This window comes from Pinus tabuliformis, chromosome 3_1 (assembly GCF_031772625.1).
Source record: "Pinus tabuliformis cultivar Carrire ecotype Pingquan chromosome 3_1, CPIR1, whole genome shotgun sequence".
Lineage (NCBI taxonomy): Eukaryota > Viridiplantae > Streptophyta > Pinopsida > Pinales > Pinaceae > Pinus > Pinus tabuliformis.
Window position 1 is genome coordinate 773844824 of NC_142301.1, and position 21165 is coordinate 773865988.

A 21165-nucleotide genomic window follows, 5' to 3' on the forward strand; every position below is an offset into this window, starting at 1 on the left:
GGAATAATATTAAACCCATGAGACTAATATTATAAACCCAACGTTGGTAAACCCAAATATAAATAGTACAAACATTAAAATAAACATAGTTTATTTTGATGGTGAGACAATCCTTGTCACAATGCAACATTCAAAGATGGTTGACCATGTTTGGCTACGATTTATATTATAAACCTAAGGGAATAAAAAACCCAAAGGTTTGATATTGTAAACCCAAATGAGTAATAAACCCATAGGATTAATACTAAAACCCCAAGGGATTATGAACCCAAGGGAATAATATTAAGCCAAGAGACTAATATTATAAACCCAACATTTGTAAACCCAAATATAAATATTACAAACACTAAAATAAACATGGTGAGACAATCTTTGTCAAAAGGCGACATTCAACCATGGGACTAATATTATAAACCCATAATAGGTAAACCCAAATATAAACACTACAAACACTAAAATAAACATGGTTTATTTTGATGGTGAAATAATTCTTGTCACAAAGCGACATTCAACCATGGTTGACCATGTTTGGCTATGATTGACAATGGTTTACCATGGTTGATATTATAAACCAAAGGGAATAATAAACCCAAGGGTTTGATATTATAAACCAAAATGAATAATAAACCAAACAGATTAATACTAAAACCCAAGGGATTATGAACCCAAGGGTATAATATTAAACCCAAGGGACTAATATTATAAACCCAACATTGTAAAACCAAATATAAATATTACAAAGTCTAAAATAAACATGATTTATTTTCATGGTGAGACAATCCTTGTCACAGTGTGACATTCAACCACAGTTGACCATGGTTGACCATGATTGATATTTTAAACCTGAGGGAATAATAAACACAAAGGATTGATATGAAAACACAAGGGATTAATACTAAAACCCCAAGGGATTATGAACCCAAGGGAATAATATTAAACCCAAGGGACTAATATTATAGACCCAACATTCCTAAACCCAAACGTAAATATTACAAAGACCAAAATAAACATGATTTATTTTCATGGTGAGACAATATTTGTCAAAATGTGAAATTCAACCATGGGACTAATATGGTAAACCCAAATATAAATATTACAAACACTAATATAAACATGGTTTATTTTCGTGGTGAGACAATCTTTGTCAAAATGTGACATTCAACCATGAGACTAATATTATAAACCAACATTGGTAAACCCAAATATGAATACTACAAACACTAAAATAAACATGATTTATTTTGATGGTGATACAATCCTTGTCACAATGCGACATTCAACCATGGTTGACCATGATTGATATTATAAACCTAAGGGAATAATAACCCCAAAGGATTGATGCTATAAACCCAAATGAATAATAAACCCAGGGTATTAATACTAAAACTCCAAGGGATTGTGAACCTAAGGGAATAATATTAAACCCAAGGGACTAATATTATAAACCCAACATTCATAAACCCAAATATAAATATTACAAAGACTAAAATAAACATGATTTATTTTCATGGTGAGACAATCCTTGTCACAATGTGACATTCAGCATGGTTGACCATGCTTGGCTATGATTGACAATGGTTTACCATGATTAATATTATAAACCTAAGGTAATAATAAACCCAAGGGATTAATATTATAAACCTAAGGTAATAATAAACATAAGGGATTGATATTATAAACCCAAAGGAATAATAAAACTAAGGGATTAATACTAAAACCCCAAGGGATTATGAACCGAAGGGAATAATATTAAACCCATGGGACTAATATTATAAACCCAACATTGATAAGCCCAAATATAAATACTACATACACTAAAATAAACATGGTTTATTTTGATGGTGAGACAATCCTTGTCACAATGCAACATTCAAACATGGTTGACCATGGTTGGCTATGATTGACAATGGTTGACCATGATTGATATTATAAACCTAAGGGAATAATAAACCCAAGTTATTTACATTATAAACCCAAATGAATAATAAACACAAGGGATTAATACTAAAACCCCAAGGGATTATGAACCCAAGGGAATAATATTAAGCCCAAGGGACTAATATTATAAACCCAACATTTGTAAACCCAAATATAAATATTACAAAGACTAAAATAAACATGATTTATTCATGGTGAGACAATCCTTGTGACAATGTGACATTCAACCATGGTCAACCATGATTGATATTATAAACCTGAGGGAATAATACTAAAACCCCAAGGGATTATGAACCCAAGGAAATAATATTAAACCCAAGGGACTAATATTATAAACCCAACATGCGTAAACCCAAATATAAATATTACAAACACTAAAATAAACATGATTTATTTTCATGGTGAGACAATCCTTGTCACAATGTGACATTCAAGCATGGTTGACCATGGTTGGCTATGATTGACAATGGTTTACCATGATCAATATTATAAACCTAAGGGAATAATAAACCCAAGGGATTAATATGAGAAACCCAAAGGAATAATAAAACAAAGGGATTAATACTAAAACCCCAAGGGATTATGAACCCAAGGGACTAATATTATAAACCCAACATATATAAACCCTAAGACAAATATTATAAACATTAAAATAAACATGATTGACCATCATTGATTTTTATATTGAGACAATCCTTATCACAATTCCATGTTGGACCATGGTCGACATCATAATAAACCATGTTTGACTCGAGAATAATAAACCCAAGGGATTAATACTAAAACCCCAAGGGATTATGAACCAAAGGGAATACTACTAAACAAAAGGGACTAATAATATAAACCCAAGGGAATAATAAACCCAAGGGATTGATATAATAAACCCAAAGGAATAATAAACCCAGGGGATTATTATTTATTTTCATGGTGAGACAATTCTTGTCACAATGTGACATTCAAGCATGGTTGACCATGGTTGGTTATGATTGAAAATGGTTTACCATGATCGATATTATAAACCTAAGGGAATAATAAACCCAAGGGACTAATATGAGAAACCCAAAGGAATAATAAAACGAACAGATTAATACTAAAACCCCAAGGGATTATGAACCCAAGGGAATAATATTAAATCCAAGAGACTAATATTATAAACCCAATGTATATAAACCCTAAGACAAATATTATAAACATTAAAATAAGCATGATCGACCATCATTGATTTTCATATTAGGACAATCCTTATCACAATTCCATGTTGGACCATGGTCAACATTACAATAAACCATTTTTGACACGGGAATAATAAACCCAAGCGATTGATATTATAAACCCAAGGGATTAATACTAAAACCCTAAGGGATTATGAACCTAAGGGAATACTATTAAACAAAAGGGACTAATAATATAAACCCAAGGGATTGATATAATAAACCCAAAGGAATAATAAACCCAAGGGATTATGAACCCAAGGAATTATTAGTATTAAAATTTTGAAGAACGAAGAAACCTGAGAATTTGATATTATAAACCTAAGGAATTAATAAACCCAAGGGGAAAATATTAGAAACCAAAGGGATAAAAAATGGCAAGGGATCAATATTAAAAACAGAAGGGATTAATAGGAATTAATTTTTTAAACCCAACGGATTGATCAACCCACGTGACTATGAATATTATAAACCTAAGGGATCAATAAACCCTAAGGCTTGTTAATATTTTGAAAGCAACACATTAATAAATTGAAGGGATAAAGACTGTAAATGTAAGGGATTAATATTAAACCTTAGGACTATTATTTAAACCTTAATATTGGGGATTAATAAACCAAAGGAAATAAATGATAAACCGAATGAATTATTAATATTACAAACTTAAAGAACAAATAAACCTAATCATTTAATATTATAAACCCAAGGAAATAGTAAATCAAACCTAAGTCCTAAATGCATGGCATCAATATTATAAACATAAATAATGTTATAACATAAAACAATAATAAAAAAACATAAACCAAAACCAATATAAGAACCACATTGCAAACCATAAAGCACTAAAACATGATAAATCATCATTACATTAATAATAATACGTTTATATCACTACACTATAAACAATAAATAAATTTTAAGCCATAAATACATTGATATCAATACATGAATGTATTAATAGTATAAATCTCAAGAATATTGATATAAACACCTAGAACATGAAATCCCAACAATAATATTATAAATGTAAACAATATTTTCATTTATGAAAGACGTGAACAAAGTGAAGGGATCCACACAAAAGACCACAACAATCACAAATGCAAGAGAAAGATATAAAATAGTAACACTGCCATTGGAGCAAAGCAACATAAATGAAAAAAATACATCTAAATTGCACAGATTGGATTTAAAGAAGAATAACATAATAGGACATTTTAAGCCCAGAGATATATAATTATTTACATAAAAACAACATTAGTGTTTAAAAAAAAATCAATTTAACCAACATTGCAACCACAGAAAGAACATTGAGTCTTAACATATATTTTTTGTTTTCTTTACATCAAATAATTCCACTACAAAATTGAACTTCAAACAATGTTTCAAAAGTCATCTATGGAGCGGCCTCTTCCAAAACACAACCAGACCAATGACAAAAGAAGCACCAATTCAAATAAACAGGATAATGATCACGATACTTAACACTTTCCAACCAATTCCTTCTTGTTCTCCTCCCAGACTCCCTCTCGTGCACATGTTTCAAGTATTTTACATGTGTTTTTGTTTGATCTAGCTCACGAATATGATCATCAATAAATGCAGGATGGAACCCATGTTTTCTATCAAACTTGTTCCGAAGATAGGAAAGAAAGCTTATAGCTCCAGCAATATCGCGTATTGTTCTGGAATAATATATGACATCATTATTGTCCATATCTGCATTTGAAAGACACAAAAACAAAAGCAAAATCAATAAAGACATGCACAAATAAATAAGCATACACACACACACACATATATATATACATAAAACATAACACCCCATTTGTATTTATGTTAAAAAACTTAATGTTATAGTGTTACATGAAAAAAACAATCTAGTGTTACATGAACCAAATGATATAAAAAATTCTACAAATATAAGCCTCATTTCAAAATACAATAGAAAAAACTGTGGAAATAGAATAAAACTGTGGCCAATATTCAAAAAATGAATATTGGCCATGGTGATGGCCAATATTCAAAACCTCCATTTTTTCATTTCATGATGTAATATGAATCCACAATATTAATATCAATATGAACCAGTTATAAAAATGATTTTGAATGATTGGTTCATATAACTCATTGTTTATGTTTGAATGGTCTATTGCAAAGAAAAGAGAAATAGGCACTTAAAAAAAAATAAGTAAATTGAACAACATGAAAAACGATGTAAACAACTTTCTCAAATATTACTATGAATATGATGAATTTATTAATCTAATAAATATATGAAAATGATTATTATATTAAAATTAAATCAAGAGGACAATAAAAGCAATTCAAAAAACATACTATAAAGAAGGTCACAATGTTATTAGTTGTATGTCATAGCAATATGGACTTCAATCGCTCCTCTTCCTTCTTCCTAATTGTAACATATGCGCTATCTTTCATCTTGGCATAATGTTGAAAAGAAAAAGGTAGTGCAATGCATAAACCATCTATTGATTTCACTCTTGATATGGCTGTGAAGGTAAGGCCTTGCTGCTCTTTATTCCCGATATCAACTGACGCTTGTTCTAAAGTCAATCCCTATGACTTGTGGATTGTAAGAGCCCATGCCATCTTCAAAGGAATTTTTTTTCGATTTCCTCTTATCACTGGTGTGATAGGGACAATGTTTGGATTGTTTGCATCAAATGGAACACCAACATACTTATCAAAAACAACAGTTGTGAACATTGGAAGTTGAGGTGGCTTAGAGGTAGGCAGATAAAATATATCCTTAACATAACCAAGTGCACCATTCACCAAGCCAGCTTCAACCCATAAATTACATGTCAACATAACATGCTAACCACGACACAACAAAACTTCACGGTCCAATTGATCATCATCAACACCACTGATTTCTGAATGCCTTGAATGCTCAATAACACATCATGTAATTGGAGAATTTAATGATTTTAACATATGCCTATTATGGAAGGAGACCAAATTATTTTTTGGAAACATGTGAACTGCTGCATTAAATAAATCTCTTTCTCTAGGATGCAACCTCATATCAGCCCGTGACATAAGAAAGTCCCAATCTTCAAGAACAGGTTCTACATTTCTTATGTTATTGAGGACTCTATGAAAACAAGATTGTTTCTCATTATTCCCTTGTTGGCAAAAGATTGTGTCAAGAGTGACAACAATGTTGAATTTGTTCCACAAGACTTTCCCTGCTGTATTACCTGCATACAAAGGCTTATCTCTCACAGAAGAGAGTTGGCCAAGGTCACTTACAAGGACGATGGATCTGCCACCAAAAGGACAATTCTTTTTCTCTGGAAATGCTTCTCGTAATCAAGCATCTATTTTCATAAACAACCTTGATCCTAGAAAGCTCATTTCATCAATCAATATATATCTAACAAGTCGCATTTCTTCTTGGAATACTACAAGTGACTGCCCCTGTAGTGGTTACATATCTTTAATTGGAATTTTTAGAGCTGAGTGTATTGTTTTTGCATGTATATTAAAAGTAGTTATTCCTGTTGGGGCAAGAAGAAGCAAAGGGCTTCTTCCATTACTTGACGAATTAGAAAGAGCTTCAAAAATACAATGGATAAGGAAAGAATGCCCACAGTGCCCTGAATAATCATAAGAATAGATTCATGAATCTCATATTCAACAAAGTGCCTTAAGACAATTTCAAAAGCAAGTCGTTGTTTTTCCGACAAAGAATCTAGAGATGCAAATGTTCTGTTTGAAAGGTCAACAATATCACCCCTTGATTTTGCATTCCTTATAAAATTAATAGCTTCTTCTGCAACATCATCAGAAATAGTTGTACTTTCCCAATAAAAGGATATATCAAAGTCCCTTTGACCAAGGGTGTGAAGATCAGAAACATTCACATCATTTGGTGGAACCAAGCGAGAGAAAATCTGCCATTCTTGAAAATCATCTTCAAGATTCATTTCCTGGTTAGAAAAATCACCATCTTCTTCATCTTCAATATTGTCTATAATTGATGGATTTCGATCAATATGCCATGCTCGATATCGAAAATTCCTCCAATTTTCAATAATAATTTCAGCTAAAAGGCCAATTTCTGTAGGAATGTCACGAAATGGTTTGTACAAGAGCAATTCTGTGGAGCAAAAGGTTTCAAATTCCTCTGAAGCCTCACCAGGAATAGAATAAAACCGTGGCCAAACCCGAACAATAGCATGAACATCTCTAGGCTTCCATGGATCTTGTTTACATTTGGTATCAAATGTCCAAGATCTTGCTTCTTCTATCAAAGATAGATGTTCAAGGAAAAAAGGTCTCTTCTGATAATGTTGAACAAAAGTATTCTCATATGAACATTGCAAACCATCCCTTGAGATTTTCCTAAAAACCTTTCTTCCAACATTTAAGGAAACAAATTTCTGACTACAAACAACAAGAGGTAGTTTAAGCAACATATGGCATGTTTCTTGTGCTCCAATGTCACGATCAACAATCATTTCTATAAGAAACTTTTTTTATGCACATAAAGCATGATCCTCAGAGCTAATAGAATTTGAAATTCTAGTTAACATATGATGATAACTTCCATACCTTTTTTCTGCTTTTGATGCATACTTAGCAATGTATTTCAACACAGCATAGCGGCAAAGCACTGACTGTCAATCAAGATTGCATGCCACATTGTTAGAAGGTCAATATTATGTACATTAAGCCTGTCATCATTTCTTGTTGGCTCATATTTTTTTCTTCCTTGATCATATATGAACAATCTTGATTCATCACAAAGATCCCATGGAGCATTATACTGACATGTTAGAATAGTGTCCTGTTTGCGCAAACAAGAATCTACAGTACACTTTGTGTGCCTTTGGACACAGTTTAATTATGAGGATTAGAAGAGAAAATCTGACCAGTATTCAATAGGCTAGGGTCATCATTGAGGCTTCGTGGAACCATTATGTTGCGACGATGTATGTCACGTGGATTCCATGTAGTTACATATTTGTCGAAGAATATCTTTGCAAGTTGTACATCAGAACTATTTGACCAATCAAGTATTTCCATGTCAGGAGCACCTTCTAACCATAGGAAACCATGGATATGTGCTGAACCTCTATGTTGCCACTCATATCTGAAAAAATGAAGATATAGTTACTACAAACAATATAAATAGAATCATAATAAAAGTTGAAAAAGTATAGAAAAAAATGAACACAAACTTGTACCAGAAGTCTTTAGCTTTAAGATATTTTTGGATAACTTCCTCTCGAAAAATATTGAATTTGTGGTGCATAAATGTCGCAACAATATGAGGGTACTGGATAACATTCTCAATTTTCATACGATGCTCATTTGAAGAACGAGAATGTGAATGTATGGGCATGAGGTTATGCAACTCTAGCCACTTTGTGTCAGCTGCACTCAAAGTAAAAAATAAAGATGGACATCCTAACTGAGTAATCATGTCCGTTAATTCAGATCGACACTTAGTCCAGTATGCCCTTGTACCTCTCAAAGAAGAACCAAACCGCATAAGATGCTCAGCCAACTTATTATCTGTTAATCAGATAATTGGTGACACAACTCTTCAATTGTTGTAGGTGAGTTATCATGTAAATGTTTCTTTGCAAAAATTGTAGCAGTTGCTTGGCTCTGATGCCGCATTATCATGTTTAATAGGTAATATTGAAAGCGAGGATGGCTTCCAAATCTCTAATCATAGTACCTAAGAAGATGCAATTCATACTCATGAAGTTCAACACTACAAATACGTGGTTGCAACCAATCAGCATCATTAGCGGGGAACAATGTTGGGAATGCCATAACTAACAATCATGGAGGAAGGTTCTTAACGTGCATACCGTCTCTAAGAGCCTAATCTCCGGTAACCTCATAAACATCACTAGCGTGGACGAATCATAAGAACCCCCCTAAAACTCCTGTAAATTATCTACCACGACAAATGAAGGAGGATAATGATTTGAAACTTTCTTGTGTTTGGCCCCTAGCTTGTTACAAATTGTAACATTCATCCTCAAATTAGGACTAATATTAACGACCTTTGGATGGAGGAATGATTTCTAAATGGTAAGATGCTCCAGGTCTATAATATAATTGAGCTTTAGGAAATCAATATTGAAATCGGCTGAGTTTGTGGCAGATGTAAGCCTTGAGAAGGAGCCAAACCAGATACGAGGAATAAGCTGACACTTGGAGGAAAGGTGATTATTCCAAATCATAGAGGCATTAGTTGGGGACACCGAGGAATGAATTGAAAGTCCAGATTCCGTGCACATAGACCTCAAGTTCTAATGTATAGAAATGCTATTGTTATTCTATCTAATTATAGGGTTCATATGTTTGTTTTTATTATACACCTATATATGTTTACAAAGATAATACACTATAAGCATTAAAATTGATATACATACATTAGGTTCCATTCTAAAAAAAATAATTATAAAACTAAATACACAATAAGATAAAAAACGCATATTGATGTGATGTGCGTTCTTCGCAACAAGTCATAAATTATAATTATATTGATATATAAATTTTTATATTATGTGAAATATCTTTTGAAATTGAAAAAATGTTCTCCAAAAATTGCTTGAAATTAACCATTTAAATTATTATCACAAATACATATAATAGTTATTAAATTCAATCAAAAATTAATATGAAAACTTGAAATTCTATTCATTAAGATTAATTAGATTTTCTCCATCCATCCAATTCCTTGGGTAAATATAATGAAAGCCATCGCCATTGTTATTTTATAATAGGTAACTCAGAAATTGCATAGGGAATTTTGCCGATGATTACAAATGTTACTATCTTTAACATAATGTATACAAATCTATCTAAATGCTTTTATGTAGTTATAAATATTATTATCTTTAATATAACACTCAACCATAATATTGAAGAGGCAATTAAAAACCTAATTTAATAGATTTTGAATAATAATAATAATAAAATATACTTTAAAAAAATAAAAATGTAAAACTACGAACTATCATCTTATTTTGTAATTTTTAATATCAAAAATAATATATTGTTGTTAACCTTTTTGAAGGTTGTGTTATATTGTTAGTCTTTTTGAAGGTTGTGTAAGCACTCAACAATTTATTAATCACTCATTTACTATTACTTTCCCTTTTAAGTATATATTTTCCCGCGATATTCAATGTCTACCCTAATAAACACAATGGTATATATTTATAATTTAATTGGGTAACAGATTTGGAGTCTTGTTATAGTTTTACTCATTTTTTTAAATATTTCATCATATATATTATTATATCCTAAATCTTTTTGACATATATTGTTCATTGAAAATCTTAGATTTCTTAAAGTTCTAAGTTCTATTTATCGAAGCAATGAATTTAATGCATCCAAGAATTCTTTGATATTTAAATCTATGTTAGATGTCAAATTACCATCTTACTATTTATTCACACCGCTTCATCCCAACACCTTGTCCTATTTCATTCGAGTGCATTGGGACTATTTTTGTAGAATAAAATGTGGTTGGATCATTAGTCGTTTGAATGGAAAGTGTTTATGGTGTTGAGTAAGAAGTAATAGTATCTAGAGGTACAATGGTAGGTGTAGGAGCAAACCCGCTAATAGCTAGAATATATCTAGTAGTATTAGTAACTCATTTGGTGGTAATTGATCCAATCAATGAAGCAACACAAATATGAATAGTTTCGACCGTACTAGTTCATTCAATAGTGGTATATGAATTAGCAATTAGTTTGTATATAAGATGAATTAGTTTATTGTTATTGTTTGTATTGCTATGAGTATAGTCGTGCTTTGTACTCGAATCTTGTTCATTTGACATTATTTTTATTCAAAAAAAATTAATATATAATGCTCGTATCCGATACAACAGGTAGAAAAAGAAAGATGACAAAAATAATATATAATACTAAGAGTTAAAAAGAGTCTTAAAAGGAGACAATATGCATTATCTCTCATATCAAATAAAACATGGAAGTAAACTATTACATTCAATTAATAAAAAATTCATACAAAACCATTTGGGTTTAATTGGTATATAGGAAAAGAAATAAGGAAAAATAGATGCATTCAAATATTATTATAGATTGAAAATTTCCAACAACTATATAAATTTATCTAGATTACAAGGATTATTTATTGCTCACTTAAATAGAGTTTGAAAATTTCCAACAACTAGATAAATTTATCTACATTACAAAGATTATTTGTTGCTAAATTAAATAAAATTAGAAAATATATATTTATAATGCATAATACTAAAGAAGTATTATGTACTTTCCCAACTCTAGCACGCAACACATTCCAATTTGAGATCCAATAACTTTGTATATAAAAATCAAGTACTTCAAATTGCATTATTTCTAAGATTTCTCCAATGTTGAAGAATGAAACTTACATGAAAAATATATTAAATGTTGCAATCTATGAATACCTTCAATGCGAGAACACATGACACTACAGCATCTACTCAAATAATTTCGAGTAGAGTAGGTCTATGCCAATGCCCACTTTCCTCCTATAAATAATTACGCCGTAAGGCGTTCCCTATGAAATGAACTCCCCTCTTATCACACCTGTCTTGCTATAATCCCTTTGATTGAAATGTTAGACGATTCAAACAATTACCATCGTTGGATTAAACATATGGTTATAACTGAAGCGACACTGACTTGAAATGCCACTCTTTGGAAACCCAAATCAATGGCACTCCTGGAAAACCGAAATCAGTGGATTCCCCTGCTCGATGACTTTCTTTGGAACCCAGTGCTTTCCCTGCTGAAGGAAACATTCTTGCTCAATGCCCCTGCGCGGAAACCCAAATCAGCGGAGTACCAGCCCTTGTTTCAAGAGTCCTCGCAACAGGAAGAAAAAGTCTCAAGAAGAGGATATTAACAATGGGCTCAAGCCTGCTTGTGCTGCCATTGCGGGAGAGAACCGTGATGGTAATTTTAGTGCGAAAACATCTAATGGGTGTGTGAAAAGCTCTGGTGGGTCTCTGAAATCCAATATTTCATAAACACCTTCGTTGGCTAATGCCTCTGGGATTCATTCATGTAAATCTATGAGATGTGCTGCTAACTACCCAGATTGGGGTTTGGTCAATTTCAAGGCTCAACCCCGCAAATTCCTTGTTGCAAAGAGGCATGATCGGCCTAAGAAGGAACCCGTTGAATGCAAATGTAGTGAAAGGAAAGCAGATGGAGATATATCTAGAAAATGTGCTTGTGTTGCTTCCAAGGAAATGAGGGTTTCTCAAGAGGAGTTTTGCAAGGAGAATCTACAGTTAACACCTTCAGATTGTACAGAAGAAGAAGAACATACAGAAAGAGGCAAGGACTGCAAAACCCATGGCTCTAATGTGAATCTTGAGATTGCAAATGCTGATAAACGTCATGAATTTGAATGCAATGTAGATGGAAGATATGGGTTTGCTGAGAAATCTTTCCCTGCTGAAGGGAAACTTTCTTGCTCAATGCCCCTCCTCGGAAACCCAAATCAGCGGAGTCCCAGCGCTCGTTTCAAGAGTCCTCGCAATAGGAAGAAAAAGTCAGGAAGAGGTTCGGTAAAGGCTCAACCCCGCAAATTCCTTGTTCCAAAGGGGCATGATCGGCCCAAGAAGGAACCCGCTGAATGCAAACACAGTGAAAGGAAAGAAGATGGAGATATATCTAGAAAATGTGCTTGTGTGGCTTCCAAGGAATTGAGGGCTTCTCAGGAGGAGTTTTGCAAGGAGAATCTGCAGTTAACACCTTCGGATTGTGTGGAAGAACATACGGGAAGAGGTAAGGACTGCAAATCCCAAGGCTCTAATGTGAATCTTGATATTGCAAATGATGATAAACGTCATGAATTTGAATGCAATGTATATGGAAGATATGGGTTTGCTGAGAAATCTAGTATAGTTCTTCCTTGTAATCAATTTATTGATGACAATGACCAATCAGCGCAATCGAAATACGGGTCTACATTGACAAAGGAATACTCTCGCTCCAAGAAATGCGTGGATTTATCAATCCGTGGGTGGCAGATGAAGTTGATGGTGTGCAGCCTCATTCATTGCCCATTCTTTCGTAGTTCATTCTTTTCTCTGAAAGCTTCTCCCTCCCAAATTGTTGCACCTTCACCCATTTTTAGCACAACTTATCATCTCATTTCAGGCCAAAAGTTTGCAGGTTTAATCCGAACTTGCAACAGACCAGGAGGACGAAGAGGAGCACCAGGAGGACGAAGAGAAACATTGAGGTCCATGGCGTCTGATTCATCTGCAACCTCCAAGCCTTTTGGAGTTCTCTTTGTTTGCCTTGGTGAGTACCGCCCATCCAATGATTCAACGAGTTCGTTCAGTATCGGTCATTGTTCGCGATGATGCTTCCATAGCATCTACCATTATTGTCAGCCATTCAATTGTAGAAGATTATAGTATATTGTACACTATAGATCCAAAGCCTGAAGCCAAGCACAATTCTTTGTATCATGCCTGACTTGAGCGAACTAAATTTTTGTAGTTCTATTCAATTCAACTAAAGGAGCTAGGTTCTTCGTAGCTTCTATATTCTTAAAAACCCTAACCCAATTTCTCATCTATGTTTCTATTAGAACAAATCATAATAAACTGGCACTGGAGATTTTTACAGTCATACAATCCACCCAATGATTGCAGAGAGCAAATTTTAGTAATCCCTGAATACCAGCGAACGTCCGATTAGGACATAGAAATTTTCTTCTACCCTTTTGAGCGTTTCAAGAAGAAACATGATGTGAGGGGCTGCATCCTCCGACTGAGGTGCCGGGTCTAAGGGATAACTATTCTGTTAAAATCCTCTAAGATCTGCACCTAGCCTCATTCCTTAGTGCCATATGGATGGGGTAGCCCACAGTGAGAAAGCTTGGGGGACAGCTTAACACTTCGCCAACCTCACTAGTGAATCAATATCCCCTTAGGCTATTAATGCTATGGGTGTGACCTCTCAAGCCAAGGTGGGTGCCTGATAATCAAAGAGTTAAGTTTGAGCTGAAAGCCGTGGAACTCAAACATGAAAAAAATGACTGCAATATATACCTCTAATTTAAGGATTATTAAAACTTAGGATGTACAGTTTCCTGAACATCCGATGAGATTTAGTACACGGTTACTACAGAAATATATGGAATCCACCAATTAGGCTAAACTGGTCTAATGCAGGGTAACAACCAACGTTATGGAACTGCAACAAAATTAAGATAGCTCATTGGGCTACTTTTGTACAAAATGATACTACTATGATAGACTACATATTTATCATCGTTTGTCCATAATTGGACAACCATCTCTCTGACGAGTTTCAAACTAGCCTAAGGTGCCCGCAAGGGGATTCTGTCATCCTTGCCTTGCTATTGTGAAGCTTACAGAATTAGTGGATATCACTGAACAACTTTACAACCTGTTAAGCTAGTTACCGACAACCAACTGTCAAAAATACAAAAGGACATAGACACTAAAGGCTGTGCACTATCCTTATGTGCCTCGTTGTCTAAATTCTATTGAAGTTCTGCAACGCAGAGACCCACATGGCTATCCCTTGTCCTATCATTGTTAGATCCCTGATACATCATCAGAGTGTTTTAGCAGCTGCTATATATATATATATATATATATATATATATATATATATATATATATATATATATATATATATATATATATAAAAGAATCAGCAACTAAGCCAGGTACAGGTTTGAATTCGCATGATATGGAGTCAATTGTGACTACTACCACTATAACTTTTAGGCGAATCTATGCACGCTCCCACACACTGTCCACAAAGTTAATTAAGGATTTTGGACCACAAACTTTACATAAGACTTTATAGGACATCCACCACCGATTGAGCTGCCCAGGGGCTATTAGTGGTGTTAGCTTTATCAAACAACAATGCTTAGATTTATTGGAACTCATAGGTAGAATAGCTTTGATTGCCACAATAGGCACGCTGCTTATCATGCCCATTGCCATTCCATCTATGACATGTTTTTGGTTTATCCAAGAGCTTTCAGTTTGCGGTTCTCTACACATTTTCAGATTCTCAAAGTCCCATCAAGGTAAGTAATAGTCATACAGACAATAACTGTACGATAATATATTTTTAACAGCCTTAAATATTTATACCGAGCACAGAAATACCATTAAATATTTTCATTGCTGTTTAAGGACCAACTGTTGACAAAATCCTGGCAGTTTTTACGATAAAACCAGATCTGAGTAAAATTGCTAGAGAAATTAGTATGGAGTCTAGGGGCTAAATGCCAACTCTTGATTGGGTGGAAGCTGCAAGGCAGCTGGGGTTGTTAGTTAGGCTACAACTTTGCCATGATGACACAAGATAAAGAAATGGTACATTAATGGGGAACTGGGTCCTCATGAATAAGGAGGGCCTAATTACTATATACAAGAGATTATTATAGCCATTCTCACACAGTTGTGTATGATTTTTCAATATTTTGGTTATTAAGAGATATTTTCCCATTTCTAAGAGATGTAGATGTGTCTCATCATTATTATACTTTTGAGCCACACTGCCTTTCTATATTTGGTGTATTTAGTATTTTAGTATTTCTCCAGTTATTTCTAGTAACTCAGAGCATTACATCAAGGTCCAGCCTTGGATGTGGAAGAGAGAGGAAGGGAAATCTCACCTCAGAAAGGCCTTGGCTTTGTCTCAACTATTTTCCCCATCATACAACCCCTGAAAGCAGATGCTTTAATGATCAATCTTAATGGACTAGGGCTTATCCTTTAACAAATAAGCCCTTCTGCTTCTAAGGAAGAAATCAAATCAAAGGCTGTGGTGTGCGGAGGGCCATTGAAACAAGGGTCCGACTCTTGACATGATCACTTTGTTTGCTACTTCCAATTGCCTGAACTTTCTAAGTTCAATGGCCAATTTACTGCTTCCATAAGGTCTCTCCATAGTATGTATTTTCTAGATTATTTTTGTGTGTTTCTGGTTGTCAGTTTCATGTCAAAACAGAGCCGGTCACCAAGGAGTGTGGCTTATTATGCTCTCTGCACTCAATGTTTGTGTCTTTAGTCATTAAATCTAGCTGAAACATTTTAGTGGAATCCAGGGCCAAGGATTTGGTTTCCATCTTTCTGTTTTTAGTGCTGAGTGATGCATTTTAGTTTCATTTAAATACATAAGCCCGCTTCATGTTTACATAAGTTGTTGATTTTTTAATATTTAATCATGAGTTTAACTTGCCAGTGGAAAATGGAACAAAAAGAACAATCACATGAGAGAATATCCACTATAAACTTCTTCATAAAAACATTGTAGAATAATTACCAATTCATGGTAACTAAATATTTCATGTAGAGTTATGCATTACTTCAGTCCTTTACAAAGCAGAAATTCTAGTAACTAGTTACCGTTGATATCTCAATGCTCATGATTGCTTTTTCAGGTGCGTGATGCATATCAGTGTCAAGAAGGATAATGATTATTAGCTGTGGAAAAATTATTATCTGATTTGTCAAGGATAATGATTTGTTATTGGCTCCTATTGTTGCAATTGGGAATGATAAAAGCATTGCAAGTTTAGATATCTTAAGTAGTTGAAAAAATATTTGCTAATCTCTCCAGGAAAATAATCTCTTTTTATTCTTGTTCTTGGAAGGCAACATTTGTCGGAGTCCCACTGCAGAGGCTGTATTTCGTGATGCTGTGTAGAAAAGGGGATTGACATCAGCATTCAAAATTGACTCTGCTGGAACTATTGACTACCATGAGGTAGGTTCTAGCTTATCATGGGTCAAGGCTAATTGAATCGGTATTTTTGTCTATTATAATGCAATAAATAGGTATCACGTATTAATATGTTGAAATTATTTGAAGGGCAGTCCTGCAGATCCCAAGATGAAGAATGCAACCAAGAAACGTGGAATAGAGATAACTTCTATATCAAGGTCTATATCACCTACAGACTTTAAAGAGTTTGATCTAATACTTGCAATGGACAAGTAGAACAAAGGTAAATAAAAAGCATAAATGGCATATAAAACTCCCAAAATTTTCAGTTTCATTTGCTAAGTTGTTCCAAACAGAATCTAATAAGCCAATACTATTGTTAAATTCAGCAAAATGTACATTAAAGTTTGTCTATGTTATTGTTAACATATGCTTCTAATTAGTTTCTAAGTTGTGTGCAAAAATAAATTAATAACATGGGATGGATATATTTTGTAGTTGACATATTGACAATTCTCCTTCAGCGCCCCAATGCACAAGGCCTTTATTGCTTTTTCCAGGTAATTGGTTACATTTGGTATTCTTTATCGTTTCCCTGTGATACGCATACCATGGAGGAAGCCATTTTTATAGTCAGATGGAGAAAGTGGGGGGGGGAGCAAAATAGCTGTGAGATGTCAAATGGACAATTACTGTGCCAATGGCTTGCAACCTTGGAGCTCTGAAAAGCTTCCTACAGCAATGGTATGAGAACTCAACTTTGCTCAATTATAGTGAAGTTTTAGTGTGATAGCATCTGAGATTTGTTTTGAGGTTGGTTCTCTATTTAACTGATTTTTTGATTTTGTGTGTTATTGGCATTACAGATGTGCCTGATACTGCACTGATATTGAGAAAGCACACCCTTCCAATGAAGCTATTTTCTTGCATGTTATTCAATGAATTAGAAATCTTCAATCCTCAAGATCAGTTGCCATTTGCATATGTAAGAGACATGATGACACCCAAAGTGAGGATTCACATGTTCGAATCAGCCATTTTTAATACAATAACAAATGAATATTGACACTCTTACAAAGTCAATCGAAGCATTTTCAAAGAGCCTCCTTTGGACCTGCAAATTTCTTTGGGTTATGAATCCAGCGCCTGCAAATCGTATCTGGACAGAATGTGGGCTGCATATTCCGTTTGATTGTATTAATTCATTTCAAATTTGATTGGATGCTAAGATTATAGCTTGCAAAAGCTATCAATTTTTTAAAGTGTGAAGGGTCATGAAAGAGCAGAATATGGGAGGATCCATAACTGCAAATTTAACCAATACATGATGTTGATGGATGCCATGGGTGTTAATTTTGTGCTATATTGGATTAGATGACTGATTTACTTCTCAATAATTGAAGTCATTTTTATTGCCTCTGCCAACATGAGATGATAGAGACTGTGCACCTATATCTAATATGTGTATTGCATTTAATGGAGTTGATAGGACTGAATTGTTTTCCATTGTAAATTCCAGTGGTGATTCTGGTTATACCGGGAATGAAGGAAAATAGAATGAAACGTTGCCATGAAAACATTTTTAACTCAAACAGAAACAAAGAATTTTTCCAGGTGGCTCTTCATTGTCAACACAATCATGAACTAAAATTTGGTACAAGTTGTATAGGCTTGCATGTGCACCATCGTGACAGAGTTTTTATTGGAGGTGCAATGTGGGGATAGATGTTGATTTGAGACGGTACAAATATATGAGTCTCTTTTGTGTTGGACTACATGGACGGTGGAACCCTTGCGTAGGTTCTTCAAACCCATAAGAAAATCCCAAAACACTATTTGGCTGAGGTTGCCAAGCAGGTGCTCAAGGGCTTGCATTACCTGCACCAGAACAAAATTGTTCACCATGATATAAAGCCCTCCAATTTATTGATCAATAAGAGAAGTCAAGATTCCCGATTTCGGTGTCAGAACTGTGTTGGCTCACACTTTGCTCCAGTGCAATTCCTTTGTGGGCACTTGTGCTTATATGAGTCCTGAAAGGTTCAATCATGATGGGTATTAATTTACAATTTCTATTGTCTTCTGCAATGCAGTTGCTCGAATACCCTTCAGATTATGAAGCGGAGAAGTATTTTCTTAGGAAAGCTACAGCCATGGCAAATCGGTCTTGCCACTTATATTCTGAGTTTTCAGGTAATCAGAGATCCTCATATTTAACAATTTGAGAGATCTATCAAGAAACATTACCTTATGGCATGCATGTCTGTTAAAGCAATCAGGCTAAAACTATGTTTCGTTGTTGTTGGCAGTCTCGGCTATTGTTCATCAGATTTAGAAAGAAGAGTTATTTGGTAAATCTCGGCTACAGTACATGAAAGGACCTGAAAACCCCTATTCAGCAGCAGGTCTAGTGACCTTCGGTGGAACTCTGGATGTGAAGGAAAGAAAAAGGTATTTCAATTATTCTGAAGGGACTGATTTGCCTTGTGGTTTTGCCAATTACCGTACCCAAGGGTTCCTTGTGTTTGAAGAAGACAGGAAGGTCATGGAACAGTGCAAGGGGGGTGTGGTAATTTCAACTATATTTGGAGCCTAAGAAAGATTAAAAAACCCAAGTATGTTAGGAAAATCACAACAGAACATTTGTTTCTTCGTGTTTATGGACAATGCAACTCTCACACTTCTTGCCAGATACCAGATCAAGCCCAATGAGTCTCATAGAATTGGAATTTGGCACATTGTTTTGGTCAGGGAGTTGCCATACAAGGAATCTGTAATGAATGGCCTCATTCCCAAGTATCTTTCCCACAGGCTTTTCCCAAACTGTGTTTAAAACATTTGGATGGATGCCAAGCTACAGCTTGTTCTTGATCCTTTGTTAATTTTGGAAAATCTCCTTGTAACTCACAATGTTGATATTGTTGTCTCAAAGCATCCTTACAATACTCATAACATGGAGGAAGCCGTTTTTACAGTCATATGGAGAAAGTGGAGCAAAGAAGCTGTGAGGTATCAAATGGATAGTTACTGTGCCGACGGCTTGCAACCTTGGAGCTCTGAAAATCTTCCCTCAAGCAGTGGTATGAGAACTCAGCTTTGCTCAATTATGGTGAAGTTTTAGTGTATGAGAACTCAGCTTTGCTCAATTATGGTGAAGTTTTAGTGTGATAGCATCTGAGATTTGTTTTGAGGTTGGTTCTCTCTGTAACTAATTTTTATTTTGTGTGTTGTTGTTGGCATTACAGATGTGGCTGACACTGCACTGATATTGAGAAAGCACACCCTTCCAATGAAGCTATTTTTTTGCCTGTTATTCAATGAATTAGAAATCTTTTATCCTCGGGATCAGTTGCCATTTGCATATGTAAGAGACATGATGACCCCAAAGTGAGGATTCACATGTTCAAATCAGCCATTTTTAATACAATAACAAATGAATATCAACACTCTTACAAAGTCAATCGAAGCATTTTCAAAGAGCCTCCTTTGGACCTGCAAATTTCTTTGGTTTATGAATCCAGAGCCTGCAAATCGTATTTGGACAGAATGTGGGCTACATATTCTGTTTGATTGTATTAATTCATTTCAAATTTGATTGGCTGCTAATATTACAACTTCCAAAAGCTATCAATTTTTTAAATTGTGAAGGGTCATGAAATAGCAAGAAATAGCAAAATATGGGAGGATCCATACCTGCAAATTTAACCAATCCATGACGTTGATGGATGGCATGAGTGTTAATTTTGTGCTAGATTGGATTAGATGACTGATTTACTTCTCAATAATTGAAATCATTTTTACTGCTTCTGCCAACATGAGATGATAGAGACTGTGCACCTATATCTAATATGTGTATTGCATTTAATGGCGTTGATAGAGACTGAATTGTTTTTCCATGTGAATTCCAATGGTGATTCTGGTTATACCGGAAATGAAGGAAAATACAATGAAACGTGCTCTTCTGGACAGCTGGTATCCAAACTGGGTGTACGCCATGAAAACAGTTTAACAAGACCAAAGAATTTTTCTAGGTTGCTCTTTGTTGTCAACGCAATCTTAAACTGAAATTTGGTACAAGTTGTATAGGCTTGCATGTGCACCATCGTGACAGAGCTTTTATTAAAGGAGGTGCGACGTGGGGACAAATGTCCCCAGATGTTGATTGTTACATTTCTGCATCTTTTTTAGATTTGCCTATCCCTATGTCGCCATTGCTCTTCAATTTATGCACATTTCTGCATCTTATTTAGATTTGCATATTCCTA

The 21165-nt window shown here is 34.4% G+C and overlaps 2 pseudogenes; both read left to right on the top strand.

The window, feature by feature from the left end:
* The first annotated feature begins 13203 nt into the window (after positions 1-13203).
* Positions 13204-17787, top strand: LOC149189674 (low molecular weight phosphotyrosine protein phosphatase-like; annotated as a pseudogene).
* A 1164-nt stretch (positions 17788-18951) lies between these two features.
* LOC149189675 (alkaline ceramidase TOD1 pseudogene) lies at positions 18952-20470 on the top strand (annotated as a pseudogene).
* Positions 20471-21165: the final 695 nt, after the last annotated feature.